Source organism: Schistocerca nitens, chromosome 4 (genome assembly GCF_023898315.1).
Source record: "Schistocerca nitens isolate TAMUIC-IGC-003100 chromosome 4, iqSchNite1.1, whole genome shotgun sequence".
NCBI lineage: Eukaryota > Metazoa > Arthropoda > Insecta > Orthoptera > Acrididae > Schistocerca > Schistocerca nitens.
The window spans coordinates 711,807,501-711,831,806 of NC_064617.1; the positions used below are offsets into that span (position 1 = coordinate 711,807,501).

The 24,306-nt window shown below is 44.2% G+C and overlaps 1 protein-coding gene across 1 annotated transcript in view; it reads left to right on the forward strand.

The window, feature by feature from the left end:
• The first annotated feature begins 215 nt into the window (after positions 1-215).
• Positions 216-24,306, forward strand: part of LOC126252759 (uncharacterized) — a 358,940-nt gene continuing 334,849 nt past the window's right edge. The window contains exon 1 of the mRNA XM_049953681.1: positions 216-329. The gene's annotated coding sequence lies outside the window, so the exon portion shown is untranslated. The remainder of the gene's footprint in view (positions 330-24,306) is intronic.

Sequence of the window (24,306 nt, forward strand, 5' to 3'; positions counted from 1 at the left end):
TAAAAGAGAAAAAAAATAAATGCAGTGAGTGCGGCCCCAGTGACAGCGCAGTGAAAGCACAGCTCGAAAGTGGCCGGCACTAGTAGTTCGCCGGTCGTCCGCCCGCAGCAGCACCGTCAACGGCAGTCTCCACGTGTCGCGGGCCAGTGCGCAGACGCACGCCGGCGCAGCGGATGTTGTGGTTCCATTTGTTTACGTTAGTGTGGTGTCGTGATACACTGTGCAATGTTTGCGGTGTAGTGACTTGCGTGCCAGAATCTAGTGTAGCGGCAGTTTACGTGGGTGTGGCGCCTCGCGAGGTACCGGAGTTGAAGGGGCCCCGCCTCAAGGTGAGCCAGCGCAGCGTCAGCTGACCGCCGCGCCAGCAGTTTCGCTCGAGTTACGTGCAAGTCGTTCTCAGCTGTGTTCTGTCTGGTTCCGGCGCGGGAGCAGACTGCGTCTTACGTCACTGTGCGCGCTGGCTGATGACAATGTGGCTAACAGCCCGCTGTTTTCGTTTTGTTGTCTGACTGCTCTGCGTCTGGAATAACACTTTCGTTTTCGCTTAGTACGTGTTTCATTTCTCTGATGTTTGAAAATGGCCGTAACGTGCCACACAGAACTGTTAGTGTCCCTGCAGTAGAGGAAAGTAGCTTAGTCACTTGAAGATGTCCGGTGACGACGATACCGATTAAGTACACCTTGTCACCTAGCAGCGCAAGAGTGAACGGGGAAAGTGATTGCTAAAAATATTTTCGTAGATAAGTGAGACAACTTGCTATTAACAGGAGTGACTTTTCCAACAGAGAACGCGGCACAGTTAAACAACTCATTGCGGTTGGACACAGTACCAAGAGGAGTGGGAATATCTGCGCCAAATAAAACGTCAGGTCTAGTCACAGTGCGAGCGGTCGGTATACATTTTGTAGTGTGACATGTGTAATGTAGATGGCACCTGGATGTCTATGTTGTATTTTTTTTTTAATGTTACATGTCGTTCGTATATTCTGTTTAGTAGCCATTTAGTTCTTGGAGATGTGAACTTAGTCTTGTTTACTAGATCTACATATTTATAGTGGAATGACGATCCAGTGATGGAGGAAACAATGGTTTGTATCATGTAGCATACTAAATCTATATATGTTTAACTGAGGTAGCGAAAGTCTTAAATATTTCGATGCTGCAGATCTGTTACGTTTACTGACGTATTGTTGGTACTCACTTTATTTTAATGAAGGCTGCAGGATTCGAACCTGCGACCGTAGCAGCCGCGTGGTTCCGGACTGAAGCGCCTAGAACCGCTTGACCACAGCGGCCGGCCGTTCTGTTAGTCTAGGTTAGGTGGGTTGTGAGTAATCGTAGTCAATGAATGAGTCATGACAATTTTTTTTTACACAACTGCGCATTTCATAGTTACATATGCATCCTTAATGAAGGTGTCTATTTTCCCACCGTTTTAAATCTGTTTGACACCGTCTATATTATTCCCGTCGAGGTCCCATTACTCTGTCGGTTTTTGCTTTAGTAATGTTTTCGTGATGTTAATGAGATTGTCCATTGGTTGTTTCTTGAGGCTCTTTCGTATCCCGTCTTTGTTAATGTTGCCATCGGACCGTTGGTGCATTGTTGCGTTATTTACTAATGCTCACAACCTATGTACATTTAGCAGGCGCTTACATGCCAGTTATCGATTATTGGCTTTGAAAGGAACATTCAGACTGGTCTGTTTGTTCCCTGTGTTGTCTGTTATTCTGTGTAGCTGTATTTTTACTTCGATTTAAAAACATGCGTTCAGCACACGTCAATCAATGTCACTTCGTTGGGAGTTGATGTCGCTTTGTTTGACGTTCTCCATTCTCTTACGACAAGCTTCCTGTCGCTCTATAAACGACATTACAGTCTTCTTTGCTGTAATTTTACGTAGTTTTGGGGCTAAACCGTAGTTACAATGTACCCGGCTCTTCCTTTGCGGGCTGCGTGCAGTTGGTAACTGCGTGGTAAGTGATGGAAAGTGATTGATTGCGTTTGTTTTGTATATAGAGAGAGGGAAGATAACTAGATATGTTGACAGACTGACCTATAGCGAAGCCAGAGGCCGAGGCTCGGTTGGAATGCGACAATTTAAGTGTAATAGGTAGCTTTATCATTACATTTCATGTTATAACACCTATGATTTTTAAGATGAAAAGTGTGACGGAAATGGTGCAGGAAATGTGCTTATAAGGTGCCAGTTCCAAATGCGAAAATATTATGCGGAGTGCCTATAAGTCAAAAAGCGCAGACATAGCAAACGAAATCACCCAAGCGTTGTAAAATGTAGTGACACACACCATTAAACACACTGATCTACTTCAGTCATTCATAAGACTGTTGATAGAAATAATATCCAACTTTTTTGTTAGTGAGACTGCATTTTCAATCATTCAGAAAGCATTTGAAGAGAGGAAATTGAAAATGTTCGAAGTGCCAAATCTTATATTTGTCAGGAGAAACAAAACACAATGTATGTCTTTGTACAGTATTTATTTGTACCGAAATAACTGAGAACCTATTTCGATACCACAGAATTATGCAGCTCAAGTCACTGCAAAAAATGAGACATATTGGAAAGGAAATGCTTTGTTAAGAAAAATCTCTGAATACGGACCTTTGTTTCATACCCGATGGTCAGATGTTGCAAAACTTACTGTAAAGCTGCTGTGCTGTTGAAGAAGAAACGGCATCAACATGCCTGAGGAAGAAATGCAACATTGTCAACAGATCTTTCAGTTTTGCAACTGATAAATCTGGCTCGTCTTTCAAATGAAGTACGGCATGGTACACATCAGACATGGTCTTTCCTCTTTTGATATGTTTCCATCACTCTATTTCAGAGTAAGAATTTTCAGAATCTATTTGAGATGGATGAATATGAGACACTTTGATCATACTGCCTTTGGGGGTTTTACACTCTTGCAGTGGCCACATTGTTGACGCAGCTCTTTAAAAGCAGTCAGTTGTGTCCCTTAAAATGGGAACTTAGCTTTAGCTGACAAACCGTCTTGTATAAATCTACGGCAACAATGGCCTTCGTTAACTTTCTTCGTTTCTTTGAAGTTGAAAAATCTCTGTCGCAGCTCAGAAAATTGTGACCACGCGAGAAAACTTGTGTGTTATCTCTTCATACCATCCCAGGCTAATGGAGGACACATTGGTGAATGGTACCTGGAACTCCAGAAGGAAGGAGACTTGCCAAATAGACAGTACGCTATGCTCTAACACTTGTTTGGAAAACTTTTACCATGATTTGGCATCTGAATGAATTGTAGTGGCATGCTGTAGAGTACAGAGAATATAGTGGCACTGAAAATGAGTTTTGTGACAAAAGTAGCACTTAGAACGTTTTCAGTTTCCAGTCTTCAATTGTAAATGGAAAAGGAATATTTCATACATTTTGCAGCACTTTAACGTGACAGTATCAGGTGGGGATGTTTCCAGCTATCGTTCATATAATGTTGGTAGAGGTCATGATTGAACTACTCCATTTACGAGTGCCAAACTCAGCTAGCAATTGCGTGATAGCTGTTACCATATGCTTCGAATACTGTCTACATCTACATCTACATCCATACTCCGCAAGCACCTGACGGTGCGTGGCGGAGTGTACCTTGAGTACATCTATCGGTTCGCCCTTCTATTCCAGTCTCGTATTGTTCGAGGAAAAAAAGATTGTCGGTATGCCTCCGTGTGGGCTCTGATCTCTCTGATTTTATCCTCATGGTCTCTTTGCGAGATATACGTAGGAGGGAGCAATATACTGCTTGACTCCTCGGTGAAGGTATGTTCTCGAAACTGCAACAAAAGCCTGTACCGAGCTACTGAGCGTCTCTCTTGCAGTCTTCGACTGTAGTTTATCTATCATCACCGTAACGTTCTCGCGATTGCTAAATGATCCTGTAACGAAGAGCGCTGCTCTCCGTTGGATCTTCTCTATCTCTTTATCAACCCTATCTGGTACGGATCCCACACTGGTGAGCAGTATTCAAGCAGTGGGCGAACAGGTGTACTGTAACATACTTCCTTTGTTTTCAGACTGCATTTCCTTAGGGTTCTTCCAATGAATCTCAGTCTGGCATGTGCTTTACCGACGATTAATTTTATGTGATCATTCCATTTTAAATCACCCCTAATGCCTACTCCCAGATAATTTATGGAATTAACTGCTTCCAGTTGCTGACCTGCTATATTGTAGCTAAATGATAAAGGATCTTTCTTTCTATGTATTCGCAGCACATTACACTTGTCTACATTGAGGTTCAAGTGCTATTCCCTGAACCATGCGTCAATTTGTTGCAGATTCTCCTGCATTTCAGTACAATTTTTACAACCTCTCGATATACCACAGCATCATCCGCAAAAGGTCTCAGTGGACTGTAACAAGACGGTCCAGTCGTATACATGTAACCACCAGTCAACAGCCTGAATAACCATCTTTTGCAGCACGGACCGCAGTGAGACGTGCGGGAAGAGACTGAGACTAAGACAGACTGAGTGACGTGTTGTATTCTCCTGCTGGTAGGTGTCACCATGCGAGGAAAAACAATATGTACGTAGGGGTGGCTGTGGTCTCCAAGGGCAGATGCATATTTGTGCTGATTCATTGTGGCTTCCATAATGAGATCACGCAGGGAATGCCACGAGAACATTCCCCACAGCATACACCTCCATCCTCTGACCTGCACCTTTCTGACGATTGTTGCAGGGTGTTTTGCTTTCGGACTTTTCACGCCTTGCACGCTAACGGCCAATTGTCTGATGGAGCATACAACGTTATTTCTCTGTGGCCACTCAGTGGATGTCCAGTAGTGTATTTTTTTTTTTTTTTTTTTTTTTTTTTTTTGTCATCAGTCTACTGACTGGTTTGATGCGGCCCACCACGAATTCCTTTCCTGTGCTAACCTCTTCATCTCAGAGTAGCACTTACAACCTACGTCCTCAATTATTTGCTTGACGTATTCCAATCTCTGTCTTCCTCTACAGCTTTTGCCCTCTACAGCTCCCTCTAGTACCATGGAAGTCATTCCCTCATGTCTAGCAGATGTCCTATCATCCTGTCCCTTCTCCTTATCAGTGTTTTCCACATATTCCTTTCCTCTCCGATTCTGCGTAGAACCTCCTCATTCCTTACCTTATCAGTCCACCTAATTTTCAACATTCGTCTATAGCACCACATCTCAAATGCTTCGATTCTCTTCTATTCCGGTTTTCCCACAGTCCATGTTTCACTACCATACAATGCTGTACTCCAGACGTAAATCCTCAGAAATTTCTTCCTCAAATTAAGGCCGGTATTTGATATTAGTAGACTTCTCTTGGCCAGAAATGCCTTTTTTGCCATAGCGAGTCTGCTTTTGATGTCCTCCTTGCTCCGTCCGTCATTGGTTATTTTACTGCCTAGGTAGCAGAATTCCTTAACTTCATTGACTTCGTGACCATCAATCCTGATGTTAAGTTTCTCGCTGTTCTCATTTCTACTACTTCTCATTACCTTCGTCTTTCTCCGATTTACTCTCAAACCATACTGTGTACTCATTAGACTGTTCATTCCGTTCAGCAGATCATTTAATTCTTCTTGACCTTGTATTTTAATTTCACTCCTGAACCTTTCTTTTATTTCCAGTAGTGTACGGACATCCAAATTCCATCCTTTATTGCCGACGAACAGCTGTCAGCGTGTGTGCATGAACCAGGCGTCTGTTGCAGAGGCCCAGTCGCAGCAACTTTCGCTGAACGGTCGTTGAGGAGACTGTTCATCTGGGCTGTCAGTTGCTCTGTAGTTGTACGTCTGCTCGCCTGCACACAGCTCCGCAGCCGTCGTCCACCCTGCAGTCTACGGCCTGTGTTGCACCACAGTTGCCTCGGCGCCAGTTGTCGATGACACCCTTTTTGCCAAGCACGGTATACTTTAACCACGGCAGAACCCTTGGCCCGAAAGCCAATGATTGTGCCCTTTTGGACGTCAGATAATTCGTTCCGTTTCCGCATTGAGACAGCAGCTACCAGCTGGACAGTGCATGGAATCCCATCATCTCCACGATTTGCTCAAATCGAAGACGACAGAGTGCGTCGACGGCCGTGGCAAACAGCAACGCAGGGGGCGACTTGAGTTCCGCTATTCCACCAGCGAGGGTGCTGCCGGTGGGCAGTGTGGTTCAACTATCAAGTTTTCGACGCATGCGCAGAATAGTTACAGTACGCTATATATTGCGGAACGGAGGACGTTCTCGCCAGTCTGCGACGGCTCACCTAAAGATGACTGGCAGGTGCCCAGTTGAAATATCGTGCGAAGTATTGAACGACGACCGGCTGCAAGCCCGAAATTTGTTTGAACAGCGACAAAACTGTTCGTCGCGTCCCTACCCACATCCTCTCACCACACCCTGCCCGATACGTTTTATATACCCTCCACTGCCACTACTGGCACCTGCATTCTGTGGAAGGTAATTGCACATTGGTGTCGAACACAGGCAGTGGTGACATTTTTGGTACCGGACCGGATATACAGGGTGTTAATAAATGAATATCGGGGTTTTAACGCTTTATAATATTTATTATATTAAACTCACAGTTATAAATGATATGTCAAATGAAAGAGCAACTCAAACAGTTTTACCAAGAACCTCATAAATGTTCAATGTTAGCACCATTTGTCACACGGTACACATCAAGTCTATAGCCCGATAAGTGTGTCTTCAGTGATTATAGCAACAGCTGCTTCAAACCGGTTTCTTAATTCAGGGAGGTCTGCTGGTAGCGGAGGGACGTACACACGATCCTTGATGAAGTCCCAAAGGAAAAAATCGCATGGCGTTAGGTCAGGTGAATGTGGAGACCATGCAAAGCAAGCCCTGTCACTCTGCCCCTTGCGGCCTATCCAGCACTTGGGTACAGTGAAGTTCAACCAATCGCATACTTCGCTATGCCAGTGAGATGCCGCACCATCTTGCTGGAAAATGAAGTTCTCTGGCTCATCTTCTTCCAACTGAGGGAAGAGACATTGCTGTAGTGTATCAAGGTAAGAAGTGTCAGTTACAGTAGGTTCACCAAAAAAGAAACGCCCATAAACTTTCCACTGGGATACAGAACAAAAAACTGTCACTTTAGGGAAATCTTGTTGTATTTGTACCATCTCGTGAGGATTTTCTGAGCCCCAGATAAGCACATGTTAACATGTCCACTACGATGAAAGGTCGATTCATCAATGATGACAACATGATCCAGAAAATCTTCATCGTCATGAAACAATATTTCGTTTACAAACTTGGCACGTAATCCATGGTCTGCCGGCTTTAGAGCCTGTAATAACTTTAAATGGTAAGGATGTAGTTGTATGCGTTTTCTTAAAACTTTCCAAACAGTTGACATGGGAACTTGTAATTCACGACTAGCCTTCCGGACTGATTTTTTTGGGTTACGAGTGAATGACTCTCTCACTCATTCAACAGTCTCTTCACACACTCTTGGTCGTCCTGTGCTCTTCCCTTTACAAAGGCAGCTGATATCTTCAAATTGATGATAACATCTACAAATGTTATTATCACTTGGAGGATCACAACTGAACTTCAGCTGGAACACACGTTGCACAGTAACTGCAGCTTCGGTCTTTGCAAACTGCAAAATACAAAACACTTTCTGTTCACTATTCGCCATCTTCGCTACTACCGCTGTCTAGCGGATTGCGGTGGAAACATTGCGCGCTGCACATGCACACTGGTGCCAAACACAACTGTTTTAGATGTTCTTTCATTTGACATATCGTTTATAACTTTAAGTTTAATGTAATAAATATTATAAAGCGTTAAAACCCCGATATTCATTTATAAACACCCTGTATTTCGCTTTGTTTAATGCTGAGCGTTGCTCATTGCTTTCTTATCTGATTGTGAAAGTGAAGTGAAGAGAGTAATTCTGGTTCATAAAGGGGTTCGAGTGCACCTAGGGTTGCCATGTCCAAAAATAGAAAATCCGGATTCGGCGTTGTAGTTAATCGAAATTTTTTCGTGAAATAAAATGAAGAGTTATCTATTCTTTCGGGATGGTAAACGAAAAGATATTAAGTAACTTTGGTCATTTCTATTAACCTATCTCCTTATTACTCCTTTTGCCGTTATACGTGTTGGTCGCGCTTAAGTCGCTAGCTTGGATGGAGGTTAATGGTTTCTTTTATGTATGCGTTATCTACTTCATCGCTAAAAAGCCTAACAAAAGTCGGACAGACCAGACTTGTATATAACTGGACGGGTACGACCGTAAAAATCCGGCCACTTAGCAACGCTAATTACAACACTCATAACACCAGAAGGTATCAGTAGTCCGCATGGCCTCACGTCAGTGTTAGAGGGCAGGGAGGCGCCTTCCTCTGCACCACTCCCCTCCCACCCCTCCCCAGCCCGTCCCACCCCACCACTCCCCACCACTCCCCACCTCACCCCTCCTTTCCCCTGGGCCAGACAAAGTTCTCGTTTGTTTACGCTCGTTACAGTGTGCACCCTGTAACAACACACACAAGAGCTGCGGGCTTTGTTTTTAAATGGTAATCAATATCCCTGTATGCTCTCACGACCTTCGCATCAGGGGTTCTGCCTAAACTCTGCCAGAACAGCGGTTTTCTAATAACTTCAAGTGCATCCTTTTCGTCTGCCAAAATGGTGTGTTATCCCAAAACAAGCTCCTCCAGTTTGCTCATGGCTGCTATGAGGAAGGGTTTCCTGTACACGACACAGTCCATCTCGCAATGCTTGTTTAGCTAATAGCTCTTTATTGCAGATGAAGAACAGCCAGTCAAAGAATTTAAAAATCTACATACAAACACTGCAGCTTTCAGCAAATTACCCCATTTGCTAATGATGTGGGAAGGTTGTATGTACTTTCGTATTCTGACAGGCGCTTTTAATCGGGTTTTCTTAACGCTTGATACAGTCTCGTTCACAAACGTTGTCTTGATACGGAAAAGTGAAGCTCACTATTCACTTACGTTAGTAACTGATGTATAGGGTGATTGTAATTATAGTCCCAATTTCAGGACGCTGTAAAAACGGAACCCTTGCTCAGGATGACGTCAAAACTGAATGGAATATTTTCGAAGAAACGGGTAACGTTATGGAAACAAAAAAATTAACGAAAATTTTTGCACTAGATGCTGTAATCGGCAGAATATGCAAAATAAAAGACACGAGTACACAACTGTTCTTCATTTTGCGTGTCAGACACTCGCCATGATTGTTTCAATGCAAGATCGCCTGCTGCTGGCAAAGCGCTTTTACAAGAACTGTGACTGTGCGTCAGTAGTTCTGCAGAATTTCCGGACACTCAAGGGGATATATATATATATATATATATATATATATATATATATATATATATATATAATAAAATTTTAAAAAAACGCGTTGTTCCGATATCTGCCAAGGGTCTGGAGAGAACAATTACCCAGTTCGAAAGAACAGGTTCTTTTGAAGCGCAGTGTGTAAGACGGAGGAAACCAGCTGATCCGATACCAGTAGCAGATGTGACTTCAGCATTGCAGGAGGGATCGAGCGGTGGCGTGCAATCATGCAGTGCGAATTACCTGAACTTTGGACATGCCTTTCAGCACGGACCACGTAATTCTACGAATCATCCTGCATTGCTATCAATATAAAATCACCCACGTCCAGGAGTCGAGTCATGCTGACCTGCCCGTGAAACAAACGCTTGCTCTAGAATTTCTTGCTCGCATGGAAGCGGGCAATGAATGACCATGCGACATTCTGTGGACAGATGAAGCCCATTTCTATCTTCAAGGACGCGTCAGTGCAGAGAGTTGCAGAATGTAAGCAACGGAAAATCAGCTCGCTCATCAACTTGTACCGTTTTATTCTGCAAAGGTAACTGGATGGTGCGGGTTGACGGCATCGTTTATCGTAGGGCCATATTTTTGCGATCTGCTGGGACCTTCGGGTCCCGTTACCTGTACCGTCCCTGGTAAACGCTATGAGAGTCAGCTGCGCAACATATTCTGAACGTGACTCCCGAGACCATACCATCCCCCACCCCCCTTTTGTGGCAGAAAATTACAGCATACTGAATATGTGAACATGTCTTGCGTCTGTCCCATGACAGTCAAAAACCAATTTCATTGTTGCTTTTTATGCGGTTTTTGACCTCATAATAATTAAAAACTGATTTTTTCCCCTCCGATGTGGTGCTGAATGGTCTTTCCTAACTAAAAGTTCCACGACTGTTGAATGCCAAATTTTTGCGGTCACGTACATTGCACAGCACGGTTGATTTAATGAGCAACGCACACCATAGCCGTCACACAGCGATTCATCTGTCAGCTGTAGCCTAACCCAGCATCACCTAGTCGTAAAATTTTCTTGAAATGTTTCCGTTTCCGTAACGTTTTTCCCTTCTTGGATAATATTCCGTTCAAATTTGACATGATTCTGAGTTGCGGTTCTTTTGTTACAGCGTTTTAAAACTGGAATTTTAGTCATCATCACCCTATAATTTGAATGTGGTTTCAGAAACAAAGCAGTGTGTATAATCGCAGCCAAAGCGACAGCGTACAAGCAGTACTGTCGAACCGAAGTGTATATGAAACTGCAGTTACTGTCGGTAAACATTCGTACGAGACAATCTTCCTCCTTTGGACCACAGTGCTTCCATAGTAGATGGTACACCCCTGCCATCTCCCGAACTTCGAACTGACTTACCAGGCCAGTTGTGGGGGACCTGCAGTTTAATGCAGACCGCCAACCATGGTGCAGTTAGGTACTTTCACACTAACAAATCACTGACCAAATTACCTTGCATCTATAAAAGCTTCTCCGTGAAGTCTTAGGTAGCTTCTTGTATAGGCTTGGAACTGATGCTCCACACATTTTTAAACAAATAAATCAGGCAGTGCAATATATCATTTACTACTTCAGTGGCTCGTAAAATGCTACATAAAGACCTGTTAAGTTGTCAGTGGCTGATGCAAAACAATTTTAGTCTATAGTCTTCCGTGTAGTACAGATTCAGAACCAGAGGATGTAGCGGTTACGTAAAACTCAACGAATAGTAGTATTACTGGCCACTAGTATCCCACACTTACACATTCTATCTTTTCCTTTTCATCCCGTCTAGCACGGGATCCGATTCTTCACATTTCAAATTTCATTTTATTATTTGACTTGGTGGCTGGATGCGCTTCCTGACGCCACACTCGTCAAGGTAACCTAGGGTAGAAAAGTCGTATTTGCCGTCTGTCTGTGAATTGTGTAGTCCTTGTTCTATGTGTTACTTTAACTGTCAGCGTACGATATTCTCTCAGGCGGAAGTTGGGGACCAGCCTAGCACTTCTTAAACGAGATGGGGAAAACCGCACAAACACCCCACTTACGTTGGTCGGTGTGCCAGACCACGCTCGTTAATCCGCCGCGTGAATTCGACCCGGCTGTGCCCCATCTCCCTGTCTAGCAATCTATCACGCTGCGCGCTGCGGAGTACAAACAGGTAATATGAATGAAATCAATATATTATTAGCATGTAGTAAGAGACTGTACCGAAAACAGAACTTTCAAAAATTTACCTGTAATTATGTAAGTACAAGAAACAATTATGTCTTCTCCGACCTTCTATTATGCTTACCAAATATTCTGTCTATAAAACTTCAGTTTCTCGGCCAGTGTAGTAGCTGTTTACAAAGCTTTCCAGCGTTCTGCTGCTCGATAATCCTAAGAATCAGTGTACTATCGCCGCCCGACACGAAGACTAAAAGTATTCCCTGCTGAACTAATATCGAGTACACAGACACTGAGTAGACATGGGATACTATGGAGGGAAATGTACAGTATCTGGGTCCTGCTGCGGGTCATTTCTGTTATTTGTAAATGAGAAATATGTATGGTGGATCTTCTGTAATATTAATGTCTTTACGAGGGTGGGTCAAATGAAAACCTTAAATATTTTTCTAAATATTATTTATTGTGCAGAAGTGTTACAAAGCTGTATCATTTTTCAACATAATCTCCTCCACGCTCAATGCAACTCCTCCAGCGGTTACAAAGTGCATAAATTCCTTTCGAAAAAAATTCTTTTGGTAGTCCGCGCAACCACTCATGCACTGCGTGGCGTACCTCTTCATCAGAACGGAACTTCTATCCTCCATTGCGTCTTTGAGTGGTCCAAACATATGGAAATCACATGGGGCAAGGTCTGGTGAGAATGGTGGATGAGGAAGACACTCAAAATGCAGGTATGTGATTGTTGCAACTGTTGTACGGGCATTGTGGGGCCTTGCATTGTCATGTTGTAAAAGGACACCAGCTAACAGCAATGCACGTCGCTTTGATTTGATTGCAGGCCGCAGATGATTTTTTAGGAGATCTGTGTATGATGCACTGGTGACAGTGGTCCCTGTAGGCGTGTAATGCTCCAAAATGGCGTCCTTTTCGTCCCAAAAGAGAGTCAGCATGCTGATGGTTCTATTCGAAATTTCTTTGGTTTTGGTGATGAGGAATGGCGCCATTCCTTCCTCGCTCTCTTCGTTTCCGATTGGTGGAAGTGAACCCAGGTTTCGTCCCCAGTAACGACTCTTGCAAGGAAGCCATCACCTTCTCGTTCAAAACGTCGAAGAAATTCTTCACAAGCATCAACACGTCGTTCTCTCGTTTCGGGAGTCAGCTGCCGTGGCACCAATCTTGGAGACACTTTGTGAAACTGGAGCACATCATGCACATTGTGGTGTGCTGACCCATGCTGTAAACATGCTGCAATGTCGTTCAGTGTCACTCGGCGGTTTTCCTTCGCTATGGCTTCAACTGCTACAATGTTCTATGGAGTCACAACTCGTTGTGCCTGACCTGGACGAGGAGCATCTTCCACTGAAGTCACACCATTTGCGAACTTCCTACTCCATTCGCAGACTTGCTGCTGTGACAAACATGCATCGCCGTACTGAACCTTCATTCGTCGATGAATTTCAATAGGTTTCACACCTTCACTACGCAAAAACCGAATAACAGAACGCTGTTCTTCCCTGGTGCAAGTCGCAAATGGGGCGGTCATCTTTATACTGATACTGCGACGGTATGTGTGCATTTGCACTATGTTGCCACCTACAGGCCATTCTGCAGGCTGTTTGTAGCACACTTACCAACTTACAGGATAACGGCGAGAAATTTCGGTTTGTTATTACAAATTTAAGGTTTTCATTTGACTCACCGTCGTATTTAACCTGCTTTTTTAGCTTACAAGGCCATCATCAAACTACAATGTTGCAGCCTGAAAACCTGTTAACGAAGTAAATTAATTACAAAATTCACAATAGATGCTTCTCATTTATAATTAAGGAGCCGTTCTACGAAGCAGCAAAGAAAGAATCAGTTCACAATTTCCCTTAGTTACGTCTTATATTTCCCAAACCATAACACTTGGACCACCGAAAAGAACGTGTTCGACAGTGTTGGACGTAATCTCGTATGACGGGAGACTGTGACACGTAATGCTCCCAGGGAACTTGTCGAACATGATGGTTTTGGTGGTCCAGATCTTGGGTGTGGGCAGGCAAAATGTTAGATGGGCGTACTGATTTTCAAACCGATCAACTTTATTGTGACGCTGCACTCCCTTCCCCCTGTGCGTCTTCTCGGGGATGCATTCGGCTTTCACTTCACTTTTATGGACGGCAGATCGCCACCGCATCAAACAGTGCAGCTGGAGGAGCTCTCTGAACGAGAGGATATTTTGTGAATGGGCTCTTTTGTCCGTTCCCCCGAATTACACTACTGGCCATTAAAATTGCTACACCACGAAGATGACGTGCTACAGACGCGAAATTTAACCGACAGGAAGAAGATGCTGTGATATGCAAATGATTAGCTTTTCAGAGCATTGACACAAGATTGGCACCGGTGGCGACACCTACAACGTGCTGACATGAGGAAAGCTTCCAACCGATTTCTCATACACAAACAGCAGTTGACCGGCGTTGCCTGGCGAAACGTTGTTGTGATGCCTCGTGTAAGGAGGAGAAATGCGTACCATCACGTTTCCGACTTTGATAAAGGTCGGATTGTAGCCTATCGCGATTGCGGTTTATCGTATCGCGACATTGCTGCTCGCGTTGGTCGAGATCCAATGACTGTTAGCAGAATGTGGAATCGGTGGGTTCACGAGGGTAATACGGAACGCCGTGCTGGGTCCCAACGGCCTCGTATCACTAGCAGTCGAGATGACAGGCATCTTATCCGCATGGCTGTAACGGATCGTTCAGCCACGTCTCGATCCCTGAGTCCGCAGATGGGAACGTTTACAAGACAACAACCATCTGCACGAACAATGCGACAAAGTTTGCAGCAGCATGGGCTATCAGCTCGGAAACCATGGCTGCGGCTACCCTTGACGCTGTATCGCAGACAGGAGCGCCTGAGATGGTGTACTCAACGACGAACAAGGTGCACGAATGGCAAAACGTCATTTTTTCGGATGAATCCAGGATCTGTTGATCATGATGGTCGCATACGTGTTTTGGCGACATCACGGTGAACGCACATTGGAAGCGTGTATTCGTCATCGCCATACTGGCATATCACCAGGCGTGATGGTATGGGGTGCCATTGGTTACACGTCTCGGTCACCTCTTGTTCGCATTGACGGCACTTTGAACAGTGGACGTTACATTTCAGATGTGTTACGACCCGTGGCTCTACCCGTCATTCGATCCCCGCGAAACCCTACATTTCAGCAGGATAATGCACGACGGCATGTTGCAGGTCCTGTACGGGCCTTTCTGGATACAGAAAATGTTCGACTGCTGCCCTGGCCAGCACATTCTCCAGATCTCTCACCAACTGAAAACGTCTGGTCAATGGTGGCCGAGCAACTGGCTCGTCACAATACGCCATACTCTTGATGAACGGTGGTATTGTGTTGAAGCTGCATGGGCAGCTGTACCTGTACACGCCATCCAAGCTCTGTTTGACTCAATGCCCAGGCGTATCAAGGTGGTAGTTCTGGGCACTGATTTCTCAGGATCTATGCACCCAAATTGCAAGAAAATGTAATCACATGTCATTTCTAGTATAATATATTTGTCCAATGAATACCCGTTTATCATCTGCATTTCTTCTTGGTGTAGCAATTTTAATGGCCAATAGTGTATATCGCATCGATCACGTGTGGGACGCATTGGGGCGACGTTTTGCAGCTCGTCCATAAGCACCAACATCCATCCAGCAGTTTTCAACCGCTCTGATGGAGGAATGGAACGTCCTGGCACAAGAACTGCTTGCCAACTTTGTGGCCAGCATGGAAGGACGTTTCGGAGCACTGCCGTCCATCGTTATCAGGCATCGTATTAAGAACCACGTCCAACCTTTTTGAGTGTGAAAGCGACCATCATAAATCGCGGCGACTTCGGTATAATTATTGTCTTTGGATGAAAGTATCATTTCTGTTCGTCTCATTGCGTATTTCTTTCAGTTAGCTGCACTATACTGCAGCAGTTCGTCTTATTTATGGTTTCATCGAGCTCGGAAGCGACACATCACGCGGACGTTCCTTTCGCCCTGGAGTTTTGCGCACCAGTGTACTCTCTGCGATTCACAGTATGGTAGCTGTGTTCACAGCGAACCAGTGAGAGCACTACACGCCTTGCTAGAATACCCGTGCCCGAAACAGCTTTGTACCCTCGAAGACAGTACGCGGCGTTATACACGTTAGCCTCTTCTCTTCATACCTAAGGTGATTGAGGCAGACGTTAGCTGCCTTACTAACTAGGGAACCTCCCCATCGCACCCCCCTCAGATTTAGTTATAAGTTGGCACAGTGGATAGGCCTTGAAAAACTGAACACAGATCAATCGAGAAAACAGGAAGAAGTTGTGTGGAACTATGAAAAAAATAGTAAAATATACAAACTGAGTAGTCCATGCTAAGACAGGCAACATCAAGGACACTGGGAGTCAGGGAGCGCCGTGGTCCCGTGGTTAGCGAGAGTAGCTGCGGAACGAGAGGTCCGAGGTTCAAGTCTTCCCTCGAGTGAAAAGTTGAATTTTTTATTTTCAGTTTATGTGACAAACTCTTATGTTTTCATCACTTTTTTGGGAGTTATTATCACATCCACAAGAAAACCTAAATCGGGCAAGGTAGAAGAATCTTTTTACCCATTCGCCAAGTGTACAAGTTAGGTGGGTCGACAACATATTTCTGTCATGTGACGCACATGCCGTCACCAGTGTCGTATAGAATATATCAGACGTGTTTTCCCGTGGAGGAATCGGTTGACCTATGACCTTGCGACCAAATGTTTTCGGTTCCCATTGGAGCGGCACGTACTTTCGTCTACTAATCGCACGGTTTTGCGGTGCGGTCTCAAAACACATACACTAAACTTATTGCAGTGAACAGAGACCTCAATGAACGAACGGACAGATGGTTCAAATGGCTCTGAGCACTATGGGACTCAGCTGCTGAGGTCATTAGTCCCCTACAACTTAGAACTAGTTAAACCTAACTAACCTAAGGACATCACAAACATCCATGCCCGAGGCAGGATTCGAACCTGCGACTGTAGCGGTCTTGCGGTTCCAGACTGCAGCGCCTTTAACCGCACGGCCACTTCGGCCGGCGAACGGACAGATCATAACTTTACGAAAATAAAGAAAGTAAAATTTTCTGTCGAGGGAAGACTTGAACCAAGGACCTCTCGTTCTGCACCTACTCACGCTAACCACGGGACCACGGCGCTCCTCAGCTCACATTCTCCTTGATGTTGCCTATCTTGTGCATGGACTACTCGGTTTGTATATTTTACTAATTTTTTTCATTGTTCCACACAAGTTCTTCCTATTTTCTCGATTGATATGTGTTCAGTTTTTCAAGGCCTATCCACTGTGCCAACTTATAACTAAATCTGAGGGGGGTGCGATGGGGAGGTTCCCTTGTAAGTACAATTGGCGCTTGCTGACCCTGAGAATGCTCACGTTCTGTATGACGAACTGGCCGAGTTACGTCACGCTACGCGCGCGAAGTGCAGTCTGCTGTGCACGCGCGACTTCCTCTTACGGATGGCTACGATTCCGTCGCAGTCAACAGGTGTTGGCCAGGTACACATTAAGTCTGCGGTACGGCAGCGGAGTGGAGGAAAAACTAGAGACACAGTGTGAGCGCGCATTGGGAGGACAGTTCTTTTAGGCAGTAAAAGTCAAAGCGGACAGAAGTTAGGCTCCTATTGGAGGTGGCATGCCTTCCTCCCCATTTTTCAGCTCAACAGGCCTTGCCAGAGATGAGAGATAAAAATTCTAGTACTGTCCGGGGATCGAATCCAAGATCTTTAGATCCGTCCTGTGTCACTGTGCCGCCGAGCCATACACGTAAGGATCAGGATTTCCTTTTGAAGCAATGATCGGACTGATGAATGCTAACGATAGTTTTTAAACTAAATCATTGCCGACTTGTGACTGTAGCTTTTATTATTTGTTTCACTATCGCTTTTTCGGCTGCAGAGCCATTTTCAAGAGCAAGATGAAAACTGAAAGCAATAAAACATATGCATAAAGAAGAGCACGTTACAATGTAACAACATCTGGCAAACACAATTTAAAGAGTATAACTTATAAAGTCAGTAAATATCAGTTTTTTTGGGCTCATCAGTCTTCTGACTGCTTTGATGCGCCCCGCCACGAATTCCTCTGCTGTGCCAACCCCTTCATCTCAAAGTAGCACTTGCAACCTACATCCTCAATTATTTGCTGGATGTTTTCTAATCTCTGTCTTCCTCTACAGTTTTTCCCCTCTACAGCTCCCTCTAGTACCATGGAAGTCATTCCCTCATGTCTTTAACACATGTCCTATCATCCTGTCCCTTCTCCTTATCAGTGTTTTCCACATATCCCTTTCCTCTCTGGTTCTGCGCAGAACCTCCTCATTCGTTACCTTATCAGTCCACCTAAGTTTCAACATTCGTCTATAGCACAACATCTCAAATGCTTAGATTCTCTTGCTTTCCGGTTTCCCACAGTCCATGTTTCACTACCATACAATGCTGTACTCCAGACGTACATTCTCAGAAATTTCTTCCTCAAATTAAGACCGGTATTTGATATTAGTAGACCTCTCTTGGCCAGAAATGCCTTTTTTGCCATAGCGATTCTGCTTTTGATGTCCTCCTTGCTCCGTCCGTCATTGGTTATTTTACTGCCTAGGTAGCAAAATTCCTTACCTTCATCTACTTCGTGACCATCAGTCCTGGTAAGTTCCTCGCTGTTCTCATTTCTACTATTCTCACTACCTTCGTCTTTCTTCGATTTACTCTCAATCCATATTGTGTACTTATTAGACTATTCATTCCATTCAGCAGAGCATGTAATTCTTCTTCACTTTCACTCAGGATAACAATGTCATCAGCGAATCGTATCTTTGATATCCTTTCTCCTTGAATTTTAATTCCACTCCTGAACCTTTCTTTTATTTCCATCATTGCTTCCTCGATGTGCAGATTGAACAGTAGAGGCAAAATACTACATCCTTGTCTTACGCCCTTTGAATACAAGCACTTCGATCTTGGTCGTTCACTCTTATTATTCCCTCTTGCTTGTGGTAAATATTGTATATGGCCCGTCTCTCTCTATAGCTTATCCCTACTTTTCTCAGAATTTTGAACATCTTGCACAATTTTAAAATTGTCGAAAGCTTTTTCCATGTCGACAAATCCTATGAACGTGTCTTGATTTTTCTTTAGTCTTGCTTCCATTATTAACCGCAACGTCGGAATTGCCTCTCTCGTGCCTTTACCTTTCCTAAAGCGAAACCGACAGTGATCTAGCGCATCCTCAATTTTCTTTTCCATTCGTCCGTATATTATTCTTGTAAGCAACTTGGATGCATCTGATTGTCAGATGGTATGGCGCTAGACTCCTGCATTCTACACACGACCGTGAATAGTCTATTTGTTGCCACTTCCCCCAATGATTTTAGAAATTCTGATGGAATATTATCTATCCCTTCTGCCTTATTTGATCTTAAGTCCTCCAAAGCTCTTTTAAATTCTGATTCTAATACTGGATACCCTATCGCTTCTAAATCTACTCCTGTTTCTTCTTCTGTCATATCAGACAAATCTTCTGCCTCATAGAGGCTTTCAATATATTATTTCCACCTATGCGCTCTCTCCACTGCATTTAACAGTGGAATTCGCGTTGCGCTCTTAATGTTATTACCCTTGCTTTTAATGTCACCGAAGGTTGTTTTGACTTTCCTGCATGCTGAGTCTGTCCTTCTGACAATCATTTCTTTTTCGATGTCTTCAAATTTTTCCTGCAGCCATTTCGTCTTAGTTTCCCTGCACTTCCTATTTATTTCATTCCTCAGCGACTTGTATTTCTCTATTCCTGTGTTTCCCGGAACATTTTTATACTTCCACCTTTCATCAATCAATTGAAGTATTTCTTCTGTTACCCACGTTTTCCTCGCAGTTACCTTCTTTGTACCTGTGTTCCCCCCCCCCCCCCCCCCCAACTTCTGTGATGGCCTTTTTTTAGAGATGTCGATTCCTCTTCAACTGTACTGCCTACTGAGCTATTCCTTATTGCTGTATCTATAGCCTTCCAGAACTTCAAGTGTATCTCGTCATTCCTTAGTACTTCCGTCTCCCACTTCTTTGCGTATTTCTTCTCCCTGAATAATGCCTTAAACTTCAGCCTACTCTTCATCACTAATGTATTGTGATCTGAGTCTATGACTGCTCCTGGATACGCCTTACAATGCAGTATCTGATTTCTGAATCTCTGTCTGACCATGATGTAATCTAAATGAAATCTTCCCGTATCACCAGGCCTTTTCCAAGTATACCTCCTCTTCTTGTGATTCTTGAACACAGCATTCTCTGCTACTAGCTGAAACTTGATACAGAACTCAAATTAGTGTTTCTCGTCTCTCGTCCCAATCCCATAATCTCCTGTAACCTTTTCTTTTACTCTTTCCCCTACAGCTGCATTCCAGACTCGCATGACTATTAGATTTTCATATCCCTATACATACTGTATTACCCTTTCAATCTCCTCATATTCTTTACCACTTCATCTTCAGCTTGCGACGTCGGCATGTATACCTGAACTACCGTTATTGGTGTTGGTTCGCTGTCGATTCTGATAAGAACAACCTGGTCACTGAACTGTTCACAGTAACACACCCTCTGCCCTACCTTCCTATTCATAACGAATCCTACTCCCGTTATACCATTTTCTGCTGCTGTTGCCATCAACCTATAACCATCTGACCAGAAGTCCTGGTCATCTTTCCACGTCACTTCACAGACCCCTACTATATCTAGATTGAGCCTTTGCATTTCCCTTTTCAGATTTTCTAGTTTCCCTACCACGTTCAAGCTTCTGACATTCCAGGCCGCTACTCTAAGAACGTTATCCTTCCATTGATTATTCACTCTTTTTCTCATCGTAACCTCCCCCTTGGCAGTCCCCTCCTGGAGATCCGGATGGAGGACTATAGCGGAATCTTTTGCCACTGGACAGATCATCATGACACTTCTTCAACTGCAGGCCACAAGTGCTGTGGATACACGTTACGTGTCTTTAATGCAGTGGTTTCCATTGCCTTCTGCATCTTCATGCCATTGGTCATTGCTCATTCTTCCGCCTTTAGGGGCAGTTTCCCCTGATCCCCTGTCCGCTCCTCCGCCCTCTTTGACAAGGCTGTTGGCAGAATGAGAAGTGACTTCTTATGCAGGAAGTTTTCGGCCGTCAATGCTGATTAGCAATCAAAATTTAAGTAGCGGCGGGATTCGAACCCAGAACCGAAGACGTTTTGAAAATGAATCAAAGACGCTACCCCTAGACCACGGGTGCATCAGATATTAAATAAAAATTTCTCTTTTTCTAATAATTTCCGGGTATGCAGCCGGATCCCGTCTACATTCTGCCACGATATTTCGGCCCAGAGACGTCCGGCCATCATCAGGTGAGTACACAACTACTGAAGAGCCCTGGTGCAGTCGCGGTATTTATGCCGAATCTCCGGACGTCTCTGGGCCGAAATATCGTGGCAGAATGTAGACGGGATCCGGCTGCATACCCGGAAATTATTAGAAGAAGAAATACGCCGGGAAAATTTCAGAAGTCACAAAAATTTCTCTGTTTTCCAGCCGAATCAGGTGATTAAAATTGCACGAGCTTCCGGCCAAGCACTCCTTGGCCATTGTCAAGTGGTATGACTGCCAGTGGGCTGCTAGTAAGCCCGCCGGCCGGAGTGGCCAAGCGGTTCTAGGTGCTACAGTCTGGAACCGCGTGACCGCTACGGTCGCAGGTTCGAATCCTGCCTCGGGCATGGATGTCCTTAGGTTAGTTAGGTTTAAGTAGTTCTAAGTTCTAGGGGACTGATTATCACTGCAGTTAAGTCCCATAGTGCTCAGAGCCATTTGAACCATATGCTAGTACGCCCCCTTACATGCACTAACTGCCGACTGTGACGTCACTAGTGCTCATGGCATCGTCATATATGGGTATCTGCGATCGATGTGTCCGCTTCTGCCATGCAACCGCAGGTGGATCACAGGCCGCAATGAACGGCGGACTGCTGCTTCTACTAAGACTGTTATCGGTGATTTTTATTTCAGTGGATTCTTTAATTACACAGACGCATAAGCCGTTAGTGCGAGCCACGACAGAGGTTTTGTCAAATTTTATCTGGTATCCGTTTCCTAAAGCACGCTCAGCTAAAGCGGATTTCTCGGGCTAGCTTAGACGGTAAAGCATCTCATAATTCTTCCTGAGTTGTTCTACAGTGCGTACTGTTTGTTCGACGTAAGACTGGCTACTCTCGCAAGTTATCTTATAGGCCCCAAGTGTTCTGAGACTTGCTGCATCTTTAACAGGTTACAGAAACCCTCGGACTTTCGTTGGAGATCTGAAGTTCGATTTGATCTTGTATATTTTCAGTAGGAGGCTTATCTTGCCCGACACTGAGTCGCAGAACGACACGAAAGCAAGTTTCTTTTCTTGCTCCTCGGCGGTGGTCTTATTGTGATTCTTGATTGAACCAAATTCATTCATTTGATGAAGGTTTAAGCCGTTTTTCCTGAAGATCTTGCGTAAGTGGCTCAACTCGTGGGGCAGTTGACCAACGTTTGATATCATTATAGCATTACGCACCAATGTTTGTAACACAGTGCCGAGTGACAATGGCTGATATCGTGCAGGTACGGATCGGTGTGAGCAGGTTTTCTATAGACGCTCTGGTCAAGCCATCCATTTCGTTTTCGGCGGACGAGGACGTCGAGAAAGGGCAATGCACTGTCTTTCTCTATCTCCATGGTGAACAGGATGTTGCTGTTAATTCTGTTGAGGTGTTTCAAGAACTCGTCAAGTTTCTCACGTCCTTGGGACCAAATGATGAAAGTATTATCAACGTACTGAAAGAAAAACTAGACGTTAATGGCGCCGTGTCTAGGGCAATACCCTCTAAATTCTCCAGGAAGAGGTTTGCAACAGCTGGAGCTAATGGCCTTCCCATAGCAACGCCGTGCGTCTGATCGTAATAATGGATAGTATAGAAAACAAGAAGACGTAAGACTGTGCCTAAAAAGTTCGATTACGTAACTCACAAAGAACTGGGACACTAGGTGCAAAGACTTCGACAGGTACGTTCATAAACAGCGCTACCATATCAAAACTTGCCATAATGATAGTTAACAATTTAGAAGTGAGACAGAATGGCGTCCCAGCCTTGCCGATCTTCCGTAAAACACAAGTAGTAGGCAGTCTAGGTGCCTGAGAGATTGTTGTTGTTGTTGTTGTTGTTTTTGGGGGGAGAAGACCATACAGCGAGGTCATCGGTCTCATCGGATTAGGGAAGGATGGGGAAGGAAGTCGGCCGTGCCCTTTGAAAGGAACCATCCCAGCATTTGCCAGGAGCGATTTAGGGAAATCACGGAAAACCTAAATCAGGATGGCCGGACGCGGGATAGAGAGAGATTCTCGATGACGCTGTCAACCAGTAACACCGTTAATAGAGGTGGGTGCCTGAGGTTCAGCGCGGCGTGAGATCCAGCGAGCGTGCTGTTGAAGCGGGCATATCGAACGTCGAGTCACCTTAGGACTAGTGACTTCACAGCCGGCATCTAATGCATATAAGGACGTACCAACAGCCCACTAACAGTCCTGTCGCTTGATAATGGCCAAGGAATGCCTGGCAGAAAGCTCGTGTAATTTTAATCACATTGTGCAATTGGAAACACGAGAATGTATATTATTCAACGTCACTGCCGCGAAACGCTGCGTTCTTACAATATCAGACATGTCTGAATAACATGTCGTCGTGGATTATAAAACATACGGATATATACCAGTCGTTTCATCATATTATATGAGTGCCAGTTAAAAATACGTGAACCGGAGCGGAATGAATCAGGATTTTATACTGTGACATGTAAACATATTGTTGTGGGACTATGATTTGTTTAATTTACAATGGTTATCTGTAAGGATAAGGGACGCGTTTATGGCACGAGCTTATGTGAGAAGCTAGTATGATTATGAATTTAAAAGAGTCAGTCGAACGCCAGGTACAATAGAATAAATAACCTGTTTCCCTTCCTCAATACGGCTCTAGCTCTCCATAGATTATATAGCTTATACAGCGCTTGTTACCTAAATAATAATCTCTGAAATGGTACAGACGAATATCAGTGTCATTTCCTGTCTCGATGTGATTTGTGCTCACCCGAACACTTCGTTGACCAACATTATCACAGCACACGACGTTAAAGTGTGTCTGTCGTGCCTAATATTAGCTGTAGTCCCGGTTTTTTAATTAGCACTTAGATCGCATGATGAAATGACTATTAAATGTGTCCACATATGTTTCGTAATATTTCGACAACGACATGCCATTCAGACATGTCTGATATTTCCTCATTTTGTACGTAACGCTCCTTAAATTGTGTTTATCAAATGTTGACATATTATGTCTTGCACTTCGTCATACAGACGTTTTATTGGTTTCAGTTTTCAGTTTTTACTTGAAAAGGGATCTACAGCCGATATCGCGAAAGTGAAATAAATAATCAATAAAAACTTTGAGTCAAGCAGGGACAATGATTTCATCTAAAAATGATGAATTCCAGTTCACAGTGGGATTTTGGTGAGGAAATGGACATGTTATTATGACACTTGAAAATGGAATATATCGGAACGGGAAATCGGAAACATCAACATAAAAACTTGCTGAGAATTCGTTTTAACGCCTGAGGTATGTGATAAAGGGTTCACTAACTACATTTGATAAGATCGGTGTCAGTTCCACGAAG